The following is a 13,193-nucleotide window of genomic DNA, read 5'->3' on the forward strand; positions in this document are numbered from 1 at the left end:
CATCTGCAAGAGTGGCGTAAGCACGTTTTTTTGTGCGTACGTTCGTTTCTCTGAATCACACGTACGATCATATCAGAAATGATCTAAGATCAAATGAACGATGGTTTCTACGCGATACTTTTATAAATGAGGCCCCAGTGCTCTTGCCACTGAGCTATGGAGCCTGGCGTTGGAAGAAGGTAGACCCAACATCCTTCATTGGAACCCTTGAAGCAACGGGGACTGGTGTAAACAGAAGAAGATGTAGGCCAAGTAGTTCGTAGTCAGCTTTGCTGTAAAAGTCTCTGACAGGGTCTAGGCTCCAGTGAGAATCGAACTCACGACCCCTGGTTTACAAGACCAGTGCTCTAACCACTGAGCTATGAAGCCACATGTTTTAAATATAACCACTGAGCTATGAAGCCACATGTTTTGAGGTTTTGGCTCGGAAAATCTGTCGTGCGACATTTCATGTGGCTCTATTTTGACGGCTGTGTGGAAAATGAGGTCTGATCAGCGAATCCATTAAATACAGGTAGATTGTCGACAGGTGCGCATTCTCCTGACCTCTATCACGGCAGCTTAGCATCAAAGACAAACGATGGTATGTGAGAATTGAATCTCTGTGCCATAGACCAAGAAATAGGCTCCAGCGAGGATTGAACTCGCGACCCCTGGTTTACGAGACCAGTGCTCTTGCCACTGAGCTATGGAGCCTTGTACGAAGGAGAGTATTCAGTGTTTCATCCAGAAATGTTGCCTGTGCCTGTCCTTTCATGATACAAAGAGCAATTGACGGAAAAAAATAAACCTTAACAGCTATCTGCGCCCCAAAGCACCATCAACCAAAAATGCATTTTCTACGGTGAATTTGTAGTGCCTTTCCCGCATGCTAATGTGCAAGTAGCTTTAAAGAAGGCACAGATTTCACAACCCCAGAAGGTAGGCTGACTTAATACACTTTATAGGAAGCTTTGAATTTATCGGGATTCTTGTCTATAAAAGGCGGCGAAAACCAGAGGATCCAAGCAAAGTCGTTCATGTCAGCTTTGCTGATAAGCTGCTAAGCAGGGTGCAGGCTGCAGTGAGGATTGAACTCACGACCCCTGGTTTACAAGACCAGTGCTCTAACCACTGAGCTATGAAGCCACAGATATGGCGACTTTGGGTCAGAAAATCTGTTGGGCCACATTTGATATGGATCCCTGTGTGAGAAGGCGTGTCGAAAAGCAGGTTTGATCGGTGAGCAGTTTCTAATGTTTCTTTTGCCGAACTTTACCGCAGAAGGTTAGTTTCACGGCCAAATGATGTTCTCTGTCAAACAGGCTCCAGCGAGGATTGAACTCGCGACCCCTGGTTTACGAGACCAGTGCTCTTGCCACTGAGCTATGGAGCCTGGCGTCCGAAGTTAGTAGACCCAAGAGGCTTTATTGGAACCCTTGAAGCAGCCTGGGACTCTTGTAAACAGAAGGTGGTGAACAGAAGACGATGCAGGCAAAGTAGTCGATATTGGCTTTGCTGTAAAACTCATAGACAAGATCTAGGCTCCAGTGAGGATTGAACTCGCGACCCCTGGTTTACGAGACCTGGGGCCTCATTTATAAAACTTTCTTACGCACAGATTTGATCTAAGACCGTGCGTACGCTCAAATCCATGCCAACGCTCAGATTTATAAAGACCGTCTTTGACGTGGAAAAGTGCTTATCTCCACGTCAGGTTCCAACCTGACGTACGACCATTTCCTTGTGGTAGTGCCAGGGTACTGCAAGTAAGCTGAGGTCCAAATGCGATGAATTCTCAAAATTCCAAGAAGACCAACGATCTCATGTAGTTCTCTACCATATGCATGATCAATATCAGCAGAAGTTGTAAGTAGTAAGTATAGAAGTTAAAGTTTTAACTAATTCTTAAAGGTTGGAAAAGGAAAGTGAAAAAATCCTATAATATTGTAGTGGAGGCTAAAAGTGGAGGCTAAAAGTAGGCTAAGTAAATGCAGTTTATTCACCCCAGGCATTTCAAAAATAGAGTTTATCAACCTCTCCAAAGACGTATTCACCTATTTCAACTTTTAACATTGAAAAAGCACACTGTATTATCTGCATTCACAATATGAACACTCATCAACACGAACCATTTAATCCACCAATCTTGAATTTCCCCTTGGGGATCAATAAAGTATCTATCTATCTCTCTATCTATCTATCTATCTATCTACCTATCTAGCCTATCTATCTATCTATCTATTTTATAAACACTTGATAATATCCTCTACCATAATCAAACATATTCTGAATGCCTTATGAAACGGCGCATTACCGTGATCACAGAATTCATGGGTTACCCACTTCTTATTTTACTAGGCTACTACACCCGTGCCATACCTAGGCTATATCTTATCTATTTCATAGCATTCAAAAAAGCAGGCAGGCCATAGAGTCATCTATATGTTTAATGTTCCCATCGATATTGACCATAAAGTGTCCATTTACGCTTGTTTAGAAGAGGGAAATATGACTTGCGTTCATGATATTCCAAGCTCCACAACAGAAAGATAATATTATAATGTAGGCTATGGACAGGTATTTTTCAGCATCTTTACATCGCAAATAGACATAATCTATAGATAGATAGATAGATAGATATTTTATTGATCCCCAAGGGGAAATTCAAGAATTTGGTGTTAACATTCCATCCTCACGGTAATTGCATTGCCTTTATCAAATGCACGCACATGCGCATTACCGTGATCACAGAATTCATGGGTTACCCACTTTATATAAAAATATATATAGGTAAATAGACATAATCTATCCTCTGAAAAGCAGAGTTTTGCATCTTCATAATTGCGGCCGAGTTGCAATGAGTTAGGCTATAGCACGCGTCTGATTGCATAGCCTGTGTCTGATGGCAGTGCCCAAGACCAGATGGCAATACGTGGATAATAACAATTAGGATAATGCAGGCTAAAATATAAAAATATATAAAGGTAGGCCTAAAGGTCACTGGACATTCTTGAAAGTAAACAGTCGCTGACATCGATATTGCTTGAATCCCGACGCGCAGAATGAATGAAGAATGACCGGTGAACTACTTATACTATTCGCTATACAGTAAAAACATAGCCTATCCATAAACGTTCGGTCTACATGACATACAGTATCTCGCTTATAATGTAGTCCGCCGTAGGCTACATGGGCAGTATCTAACCCTGGGTCATATTGGAAACGCCATACTGTACCATAACGTATAGGCCTAAATTAGTATGATGTACTGTAGGTATTTCCGTCATAAGGTAGCCTACTATGTTCTATTACCAAAGTAAACCTACCCACACATTGCCTACTACATTACTGCAAGCAGAAGGAATAAAAGCAAGCAGAGGACAATGGACATGGATGCATATTTCTTTCCAGAAAGCGCTGCTTGGAAAATTATAATTAATTATTCGAGCTAACAGCGCATAAACATAGGTTAACATCAGATGGCATAGGCTAGGCCTTTACAGTTTTCAATATATGTATTTTAGGTACAACTTAGCCATTGATTGCATTAAAGCCTATGCTAATGATATTGATGAGGGGGCGTGTACAAGGCGGAGACCTAAAATCACCCGGCTGCGCACAAATTCACGTTCATTTGCGATTTATAATGGCCACATCTGCAAGAGTGGCGTAAGCACGTTTTTTTGTGCGTACGTTCGTTTCTCTGAATCACACGTACGATCATATCAGAAATGATCTAAGATCAAATGAACGATGGTTTCTACGCGATACTTTTATAAATGAGGCCCCAGTGCTCTTGCCACTGAGCTATGGAGCCTGGCGTTGGAAGAAGGTAGACCCAACATCCTTCATTGGAACCCTTGAAGCAACGGGGACTGGTGTAAACAGAAGAAGATGTAGGCCAAGTAGTTCGTAATCAGCTTTGCTGTAAAAGTCTCTGACAGGGTCTAGGCTCCAGTGAGAATCGAACTCACGACCCCTGGTTTACAAGACCAGTGCTCTAACCACTGAGCTATGAAGCCACATGTTTTAAATATAACCACTGAGCTATGAAGCCACATGTTTTGAGGTTTTGGCTCGGAAAATCTGTCGTGCGACATTTCATGTGGCTCTATTTTGACGGCTGTGTGGAAAATGAGGTCTGATCAGCGAATCCATTAAATACAGGTAGATTGTCGACAGGTGCGCATTCTCCTGACCTCTATCACGGCAGCTTAGCATCAAAGACAAACGATGGTATGTGAGAATTGAATCTCTGTGCCATAGACCAAGAAATAGGCTCCAGCGAGGATTGAACTCGCGACCCCTGGTTTACGAGACCAGTGCTCTTGCCACTGAGCTATGGAGCCTTGTACGAAGGAGAGTATTCAGTGTTTCATCCAGAAATGTTGCCTGTGCCTGTCCTTTCATGATACAAAGAGCAATTGACGGAAAAAAATAAACCTTAACAGCTATCTGCGCCCCAAAGCACCATCAACCAAAAATGCATTTTCTACGGTGAATTTGTAGTGCCTTTCCCGCATGCTAATGTGCAAGTAGCTTTAAAGAAGGCACAGATTTCACAACCCCAGAAGGTAGGCTGACTTAATACACTTTATAGGAAGCTTTGAATTTATCGGGATTCTTGTCTATAAAAGGCGGCGAAAACCAGAGGATCCAAGCAAAGTCGTTCATGTCAGCTTTGCTGATAAGCTGCTAAGCAGGGTGCAGGCTGCAGTGAGGATTGAACTCACGACCCCTGGTTTACAAGACCAGTGCTCTAACCACTGAGCTATGAAGCCACAGATATGGCGACTTTGGGTCAGAAAATCTGTTGGGCCACATTTGATATGGATCCCTGTGTGAGAAGGCGTGTCGAAAAGCAGGTTTGATCGGTGAGCAGTTTCTAATGTTTCTTTTGCCGAACTTTACCGCAGAAGGTTAGTTTCACGGCCAAATGATGTTCTCTGTCAAACAGGCTCCAGCGAGGATTGAACTCGCGACCCCTGGTTTACGAGACCAGTGCTCTTGCCACTGAGCTATGGAGCCTGGCGTCCGAAGTTAGTAGACCCAAGAGGCTTTATTGGAACCCTTGAAGCAGCCTGGGACTCTTGTAAACAGAAGGTGGTGAACAGAAGACGATGCAGGCAAAGTAGTCGATATTGGCTTTGCTGTAAAACTCATAGACAAGATCTAGGCTCCAGTGAGGATTGAACTCGCGACCCCTGGTTTACGAGACCTGGGGCCTCATTTATAAAACTTTCTTACGCACAGATTTGATCTAAGACCGTGCGTACGCTCAAATCCATGCCAACGCTCAGATTTATAAAGACCGTCTTTGACGTGGAAAAGTGCTTATCTCCACGTCAGGTTCCAACCTGACGTACGACCATTTCCTTGTGGTAGTGCCAGGGTACTGCAAGTAAGCTGAGGTCCAAATGCGATGAATTCTCAAAATTCCAAGAAGACCAACGATCTCATGTAGTTCTCTACCATATGCATGATCAATATCAGCAGAAGTTGTAAGTAGTAAGTATAGAAGTTAAAGTTTTAACTAATTCTTAAAGGTTGGAAAAGGAAAGTGAAAAAATCCTATAATATTGTAGTGGAGGCTAAAAGTGGAGGCTAAAAGTAGGCTAAGTAAATGCAGTTTATTCACCCCAGGCATTTCAAAAATAGAGTTTATCAACCTCTCCAAAGACGTATTCACCTATTTCAACTTTTAACATTGAAAAAGCACACTGTATTATCTGCATTCACAATATGAACACTCATCAACACGAACCATTTAATCCACCAATCTTGAATTTCCCCTTGGGGATCAATAAAGTATCTATCTATCTCTCTATCTATCTATCTATCTATCTACCTATCTAGCCTATCTATCTATCTATCTATTTTATAAACACTTGATAATATCCTCTACCATAATCAAACATATTCTGAATGCCTTATGAAACGGCGCATTACCGTGATCACAGAATTCATGGGTTACCCACTTCTTATTTTACTAGGCTACTACACCCGTGCCATACCTAGGCTATATCTTATCTATTTCATAGCATTCAAAAAAGCAGGCAGGCCATAGAGTCATCTATATGTTTAATGTTCCCATCGATATTGACCATAAAGTGTCCATTTACGCTTGTTTAGAAGAGGGAAATATGACTTGCGTTCATGATATTCCAAGCTCCACAACAGAAAGATAATATTATAATGTAGGCTATGGACAGGTATTTTTCAGCATCTTTACATCGCAAATAGACATAATCTATAGATAGATAGATAGATAGATATTTTATTGATCCCCAAGGGGAAATTCAAGAATTTGGTGTTAACATTCCATCCTCACGGTAATTGCATTGCCTTTATCAAATGCACGCACATGCGCATTACCGTGATCACAGAATTCATGGGTTACCCACTTTATATAAAAATATATATAGGTAAATAGACATAATCTATCCTCTGAAAAGCAGAGTTTTGCATCTTCATAATTGCGGCCGAGTTGCAATGAGTTAGGCTATAGCACGCGTCTGATTGCATAGCCTGTGTCTGATGGCAGTGCCCAAGACCAGATGGCAATACGTGGATAATAACAATTAGGATAATGCAGGCTAAAATATAAAAATATATAAAGGTAGGCCTAAAGGTCACTGGACATTCTTGAAAGTAAACAGTCGCTGACATCGATATTGCTTGAATCCCGACGCGCAGAATGAATGAAGAATGACCGGTGAACTACTTATACTATTCGCTATACAGTAAAAACATAGCCTATCCATAAACGTTCGGTCTACATGACATACAGTATCTCGCTTATAATGTAGTCCGCCGTAGGCTACATGGGCAGTATCTAACCCTGGGTCATATTGGAAACGCCATACTGTACCATAACGTATAGGCCTAAATTAGTATGATGTACTGTAGGTATTTCCGTCATAAGGTAGCCTACTATGTTCTATTACCAAAGTAAACCTACCCACACATTGCCTACTACATTACTGCAAGCAGAAGGAATAAAAGCAAGCAGAGGACAATGGACATGGATGCATATTTCTTTCCAGAAAGCGCTGCTTGGAAAATTATAATTAATTATTCGAGCTAACAGCGCATAAACATAGGTTAACATCAGATGGCATAGGCTAGGCCTTTACAGTTTTCAATATATGTATTTTAGGTACAACTTAGCCATTGATTGCATTAAAGCCTATGCTAATGATATTGATGAGGGGGCGTGTACAAGGCGGAGACCTAAAATCACCCGGCTGCGCACAAATTCACGTTCATTTGCGATTTATAATGGCCACATCTGCAAGAGTGGCGTAAGCACGTTTTTTTGTGCGTACGTTCGTTTCTCTGAATCACACGTACGATCATATCAGAAATGATCTAAGATCAAATGAACGATGGTTTCTACGCGATACTTTTATAAATGAGGCCCCAGTGCTCTTGCCACTGAGCTATGGAGCCTGGCGTTGGAAGAAGGTAGACCCAACATCCTTCATTGGAACCCTTGAAGCAACGGGGACTGGTGTAAACAGAAGAAGATGTAGGCCAAGTAGTTCGTAATCAGCTTTGCTGTAAAAGTCTCTGACAGGGTCTAGGCTCCAGTGAGAATCGAACTCATGACCCCTGGTTTACAAGACCAGTGCTCTAACCACTGAGCTATGAAGCCACATGTTTTGAATATAACCACTGAGCTATGAAGCCACATGTTTTGAGGTTTTGGCTCGGAAAATCTGTCGTGCGACATTTCATGTGGCTCTATTTTGACGGCTGTGTGGAAAATGAGGTCTGATCAGCGAATCCATTAAATAGAGGTAGATTGTCGACAGGTGCGCATTCTCCTGACCTCTATCACGGCAGCTTAGCATCAAAGACAAACGATGGTATGTGAGAATTGAATCTCTGTGCCATAGACCAAGAAATAGGCTCCAGCGAGGATTGAACTCGCGACCCCTGGTTTACGAGACCAGTGCTCTTGCCACTGAGCTATGGAGCCTTGTACGATGGAGAGTATTCAGTGTTTCATCCAGAAATGTTGCCTGTGCCTGTCCTTTCATGATACAAAGAGCAATTGACGGAAAAAAATAAACCTTAACAGCTATCTGCGCCCCAAAGCACCATCAACCAAAAATGCATTTTCTACGTTGAATTTGTAGTGCCTTTCCCGCATGCTAATGTGCAAGTAGCTTTAAAGAAGGCACAGATTTCACAACCCCAGAAGGTAGGTTGACTTAATACACTTTATAGGAAGCTTTGAATTTATCGGGATTCTTGTCTATACAAGGCGGCGAAAACCAGAGGATCCAAGCAAAGTTGTTCATGTCAGCTTTGCTGATAAGCTGCAATGCAGGCTCCAGTGAGGATTGAACTCACGACCCCTGGTTTACAAGACCAGTGCTCTAACCACTGAGCTATGAAGCCACAGATATGGCGACTTTGGGTCAGAAAATCTGTTGGGCCACATTTCATATGGATCCCTGTGTGAGAAGGCGTGTCGAAAAGCAGGTTTGATCGGTGAACAGTTTCTAATGTTTCTTTTGCCGAACTTTACCGCAGAAGGTTAGTTTCACGGCCAAATGATGTTCTCTGTCAAACAGGCTCCAGCGAGAATTGAACTCGCGACCCCTGGTTTACGAGACCAGTGCTCTTGCCACTGAGCTATGGAGCCTGGCGTCCAAAGTTAGTAGACCCAAGAGGCTTTATTGGAACCCTTGAAGCAGCCTGGGACTCTTGCAAACAGAAGGTGGTGAACAGAAGACGATGCAGGCAAAGTAGTCGATATTGGCTTTGCTGTAAAACTGATAGACAATGTTGACATGTATAGAATTATGCCCTCAATTGTACCGTAATACACCTTTTATTTTATGGTTATAAATGCTGGTTGGTTAGAGCCAATGATATACTTTAATAAGGGCACGTGATGTGCGAGTATAAAAGTGTGTGTGCAACAATAAACTTTCTCTTTCGCTGAACTCCCCACAAGTTGTGTGTGAAGCGTAGTTCCTCTGTCAAGTTGAATAGCTAAACATAGTCTTTCTGAGTACGCACGAGTCTCCCTCGTATTAACTCTGGCAACAGGTTATGGGCCCAGGGTTACTCAGAGAGATAAACGAAAAGAAATATCGAAAGTAAGTACCAGGCGTGTTAGCTAGCTGAGCAACGCGCTTGAAGAGCCGAGATGGCTAGCAGGAAGGCCATGGACAGATCGAGTATTAGCAGCCGTTGGTCCCGGCTAGTTTTCGACGGAGATGAAAAGAGTTATGAACTGTGGGAAACGAAATTCTTAGGACATCTAAGATTGCAAGGATTGAAAGATACTATTCTTGGAGAACCTACTGAGGACAGCGACTGGCCAGTAGACGGGGTGAGAAACGCCGAGGCGTATGCAGAGTTAATACAGTTCCTGGATGACAAGAGTTTATCGCTGGTTATGCGAGACGGGGCGGATGATGGTCGGAAAGCATTGAAGATCCTAAGAGACTATTATGCGGGCAAGGGACAGCCTCGAATAGTCAGCCTCTACACAGAGCTAACTTCACTGCAGAAGTCGAATAGCGAAAGCGTTACTGAATACGTTATCCGTGCAGAGACGGTGATCACTGCTTTGAGAAACGCTGGTGAAACGTTGAGTGATGGACTGCTGGTGGCAATGGTTTTGAAAGGACTACCTGAGTCCTTCAAACCATTTACCATTCACGTTACACAGGCCGATGTGACCATGCCTTTCGCCGAATTTAAAACAAAGCTACGGAGCTATGAGGACACAGAGAAATTGCGCGCAACAGCCTCTGATGACAACGTCATGACTGCGCGAGCACAGCCGAGTCCGAGACCCTATGTGGCAAGTAACCGGGGAGCCGAGGTGAATGTGGATATCGTGTGCTTCAAGTGCGGACAGAAAGGGCACAAGGCGAGAGCTTGTACTCGCCGGCAGTGGTGCAGTCACTGCAAAACCAACACGCACCGGGACTTCAACTGCAGAAAGAAACAGCGCCGAGATGATGCGCGGCAAGCTTCTGAGGAGTCAACCAAGTCGTATGCATTCCTAACGAGCGACAGGGAGGTGGAACCAGCCAGGGACTGTCAGCTAGGCCGCGGTGTCAAGGAGAAAGGTCTGATGGTGGACACAGGGGCGACTTCGCATATCATCACGGATATTGCCAAGTTCAAAAGATTCGACGAAAGTTTCCAGTCAGAGACACACTGCGTAGAGCTGGCCGACGGCACGAGGAGCAATGGAATCGCAGAGCACAGAGGAGATGCGGAGGTGTGCTTGATGGACAGCGGAGGACGAGGCCACAACGTGACGCTGAAGCAAGCATTGTGTATCCCTTCATACCCGCAGGACATCTTTTCTGTGAAGGCCGCAACAGCGAGCGGGGCGACTGTGATCTTCAGAGAAAAGAACAGTGTGCTACAGGACAGAGACGGTACCGAATTCCACATTCACGAACACAACAGACTTTACTACTTAGAGACTGTACATGGTGAGTGTGATGATAAATGCAATGGGTGTTATGACATGCAGACATGGCACGAGATTTTAGGGCATTGCAATTATGATGATGTGCAAAAATTGCAGAATGTGGTTAGAGGCATGACAATTAAGGGGAAGGTAGATAAGTCTGTCTTATGTGATGTGTGCACTCAGGGGAAATTCGTTCAGACTAGAAGCAGAGAGCCTGATGCAAGAGCCAAAGCAGCTCTTCAGTTAGTACACACCGATCTAGCAGGGCCTATAGACCCTCAGTCCAGAGATGGGTATAGGTGGGTCGTATCGTTCACTGATGATTATTCCAGTGCCGTTTTTGTGTACTTTCTAAAACATAAGAGTGACACAGTACAAGCAACTGAAAAATTTCTAGCTGACACAGCCCCATACGGGAAAATTAAATGTATCAGGTCAGACAATGGTACAGAGTTTATGGGAAGAGATTACCAGGCACTACTCAGCAGAAATGGGATTAGGCACGAGACCTCGGCACCATATTCCCCACACCAGAATGGTACCGCAGAGCGAAACTGGAGAACCTTGTTTGACATGTCCAGGTGTATGCTTATTGAGAGTGGGCTACCTAAGGTGTTATGGACTTATGCAGTACAGACTGCAGCTATAGTGAGGAACAGATGCTATAACAATCGCACAAAGCAGACGCCTTACTTCATGCTCACAGGAAAGCAGCCTAATGTTTCTAGGATGCAGAAGTTTGGGTCAGCATGTTACGCTTACAAGCAAGACAAGAGCAAGCTTGACTCAAGATGTGAGAAAGGGATCTTTGTTGGATACGACAAAAATAGTCCAGCTTACATGGTTTACTATCCTGGGAGCAGAAAAGTGCAGAAGCACAGATTAGTGAAGTTTGTTTCTAAAACGAGAGCAGAACAACAGACACAGACTGACATGACACCTGATGACAATGACGATGACGTTATTCAGGGAAGAGCTATGAGGGCCAGGCAGGATAGTAATGTTAGTGCAGGGCGCACTGAGAACCAAAGTCCAGTAGCAGAGCTTGAAACAAGTGACCAGATGCAGGATAGTCAGAGTGAGCAGATGCAGGATAGTCAGACTGACCAGATGCAGGATAGTCAGACTGATGAGGAGACTAAGCGATACCCTCCTAGAGAGAGGAAGAAACCAAGCTATCTGACCGAATATGTTACTGATGGTAAGAAAGATCAAGCTCTGGTCAACATAGATTACTGTTACAGACTGGTGTGTAATGTACCCCTAACATTCAGGGAAGCAGTAGCCTCAACTGAATCAAAAGAGTGGGTTAGTGCGATGGATGAAGAAATGCAATCACTGAGAGAGAATGACACGTTTACTTTGACCAGTTTACCTGAGGGAAAGACTGCAGTGGGGGGTAGATGGGTGTTTGCAATGAAGAGTGATTGTGATGGTTCAGACAGATACAAGGCACGCTACGTAGCCAAAGGATACAGTCAAAAGATTGGTATAGACTATGAGGAGACTTTTTCTCCTACTGCCAACTTAACTAGCATAAGGGTGTTGATGCAAAAAGCAGCTCAGGAGAGTTTGATTCTGCATCAGATGGACGTCAAAACGGCCTATCTGCATGCACCAATAGATTGTGAGATATATATGGAGCAGCCTGAAGGATATGAGACTAAAACAAACACAAATAAAAAGTTGGTGTACAAACTGAAAAAGTCACTATATGGATTGAAACAGTCTGGCAGGAATTGGAATAAGATGTTGCATGAATTCCTGATTGCAAACGACTTCAAAGTGATTGGCCCAATCCCAATGTCAGCCCTAAAGACTAAGAACTAAAGACTCACAGACTTAATTGATCTCAGGTGCTAAGTGAGTGAGTGTGTGAGGCCACATCGGCTCAGATAGGTATTTGGGATTGGGACAGCACTTCACGAGATCACATGTACCTTGGCGATGTTTACTAACAAAGACGTTGCTAACATTTGCACCATGCACGTGTGTCGTGCGTGCTGTTGTTTACCTTCATTTCCGGATTTTTCTATGATCTCCGCGGTAAACGTCACAACACTTTGAACTGTGGGTAATTCCCTTAGGTTAAGTCTGCACCGATGCAGACTCACGGAAAGGGCTCGGTAAGTCTGTACTCAAACCCTCCCGCCCGTTGTAATTCGACATTGGGACAGCCCTAAACCCTTACGAATTTCGCGAGAACGCGCACCAAAGTCCGTGAGTTCGTGAGTCCGGACATTGGGATTGGGCCAATGAAGCTGATCATTGTGTTTACACAAGGGAAACCAGTGATGAAAAGGTGATCATGATAATATGGGTGGATGATGTGATCATTGCTGCCAGTGACAAACATGCTCTAAAGATGGTGAAAGAGATGCTCACAACAAAATTCAAAATGAAAGATTTGGGTCAACTGAAATATTTTCTTGGGATTAATTTTGACCAGTGTGATGGATGTGTTAAAATGTCACAGAAGAAGTATGTGGAAAAATTACTTGAGAGGTTTAACATGCAAGATTGTAAGCCTAGGGCCACACCCTGTGAACAAAAGCTGAATTACACTGAGGATGCAGAGAAAATGAGTGATGTTAAGAAATACAGAGAAGTGGTGGGTAGTTTAATTTATCTTACTACATGCACTAGGCCAGACCTCAGCTTCACAGTTAGCAAACTGTCACAATATTTTGCAGAGCCAACAGAACAGCAATGGGCTACTGCAAAACATGTTATGAGATATCTTAAGGGCACTAGT

The 13,193-nt window shown here is 43.5% G+C and overlaps 12 non-coding genes across 12 annotated transcripts; all 12 read right to left on the reverse strand.

Moving 5' to 3' along the window:
- Nucleotides 1–296: 296 nt before the first annotated feature.
- trnat-ugu (transfer RNA threonine (anticodon UGU)) lies at nt 297–369 on the reverse strand. The gene has a single exon. It is a non-coding gene; the product is annotated as a tRNA-Thr (tRNA).
- Nucleotides 370–623: 254 nt separating this feature from the next.
- On the reverse strand, nt 624–696 carry trnat-cgu (transfer RNA threonine (anticodon CGU)). Its single transcript has one exon. It is a non-coding gene; the product is annotated as a tRNA-Thr (tRNA).
- A 359-nt stretch (nt 697–1,055) lies between these two features.
- Nucleotides 1,056–1,128, reverse strand: trnat-ugu (transfer RNA threonine (anticodon UGU)). The gene has a single exon. It is a non-coding gene; the product is annotated as a tRNA-Thr (tRNA).
- Nucleotides 1,129–1,302: 174 nt separating this feature from the next.
- trnat-cgu (transfer RNA threonine (anticodon CGU)) lies at nt 1,303–1,375 on the reverse strand. Its single transcript has one exon. It is a non-coding gene; the product is annotated as a tRNA-Thr (tRNA).
- A 2,556-nt stretch (nt 1,376–3,931) lies between these two features.
- trnat-ugu (transfer RNA threonine (anticodon UGU)) lies at nt 3,932–4,004 on the reverse strand. Its single transcript has one exon. It is a non-coding gene; the product is annotated as a tRNA-Thr (tRNA).
- A 254-nt stretch (nt 4,005–4,258) lies between these two features.
- trnat-cgu (transfer RNA threonine (anticodon CGU)) lies at nt 4,259–4,331 on the reverse strand. The gene has a single exon. It is a non-coding gene; the product is annotated as a tRNA-Thr (tRNA).
- A 359-nt stretch (nt 4,332–4,690) lies between these two features.
- On the reverse strand, nt 4,691–4,763 carry trnat-ugu (transfer RNA threonine (anticodon UGU)). The gene has a single exon. It is a non-coding gene; the product is annotated as a tRNA-Thr (tRNA).
- Nucleotides 4,764–4,937: 174 nt separating this feature from the next.
- trnat-cgu (transfer RNA threonine (anticodon CGU)) lies at nt 4,938–5,010 on the reverse strand. Its single transcript has one exon. It is a non-coding gene; the product is annotated as a tRNA-Thr (tRNA).
- A 2,556-nt stretch (nt 5,011–7,566) lies between these two features.
- trnat-ugu (transfer RNA threonine (anticodon UGU)) lies at nt 7,567–7,639 on the reverse strand. The gene has a single exon. It is a non-coding gene; the product is annotated as a tRNA-Thr (tRNA).
- Nucleotides 7,640–7,893: 254 nt separating this feature from the next.
- On the reverse strand, nt 7,894–7,966 carry trnat-cgu (transfer RNA threonine (anticodon CGU)). The gene has a single exon. It is a non-coding gene; the product is annotated as a tRNA-Thr (tRNA).
- A 352-nt stretch (nt 7,967–8,318) lies between these two features.
- Nucleotides 8,319–8,391, reverse strand: trnat-ugu (transfer RNA threonine (anticodon UGU)). The gene has a single exon. It is a non-coding gene; the product is annotated as a tRNA-Thr (tRNA).
- A 174-nt stretch (nt 8,392–8,565) lies between these two features.
- Nucleotides 8,566–8,638, reverse strand: trnat-cgu (transfer RNA threonine (anticodon CGU)). Its single transcript has one exon. It is a non-coding gene; the product is annotated as a tRNA-Thr (tRNA).
- Between the last annotated feature and the right edge of the window lie 4,555 nt (nt 8,639–13,193).

Source organism: Sardina pilchardus, chromosome 8 (assembly GCF_963854185.1).
Source record: "Sardina pilchardus chromosome 8, fSarPil1.1, whole genome shotgun sequence".
Lineage (NCBI taxonomy): Eukaryota > Metazoa > Chordata > Actinopteri > Clupeiformes > Clupeidae > Sardina > Sardina pilchardus.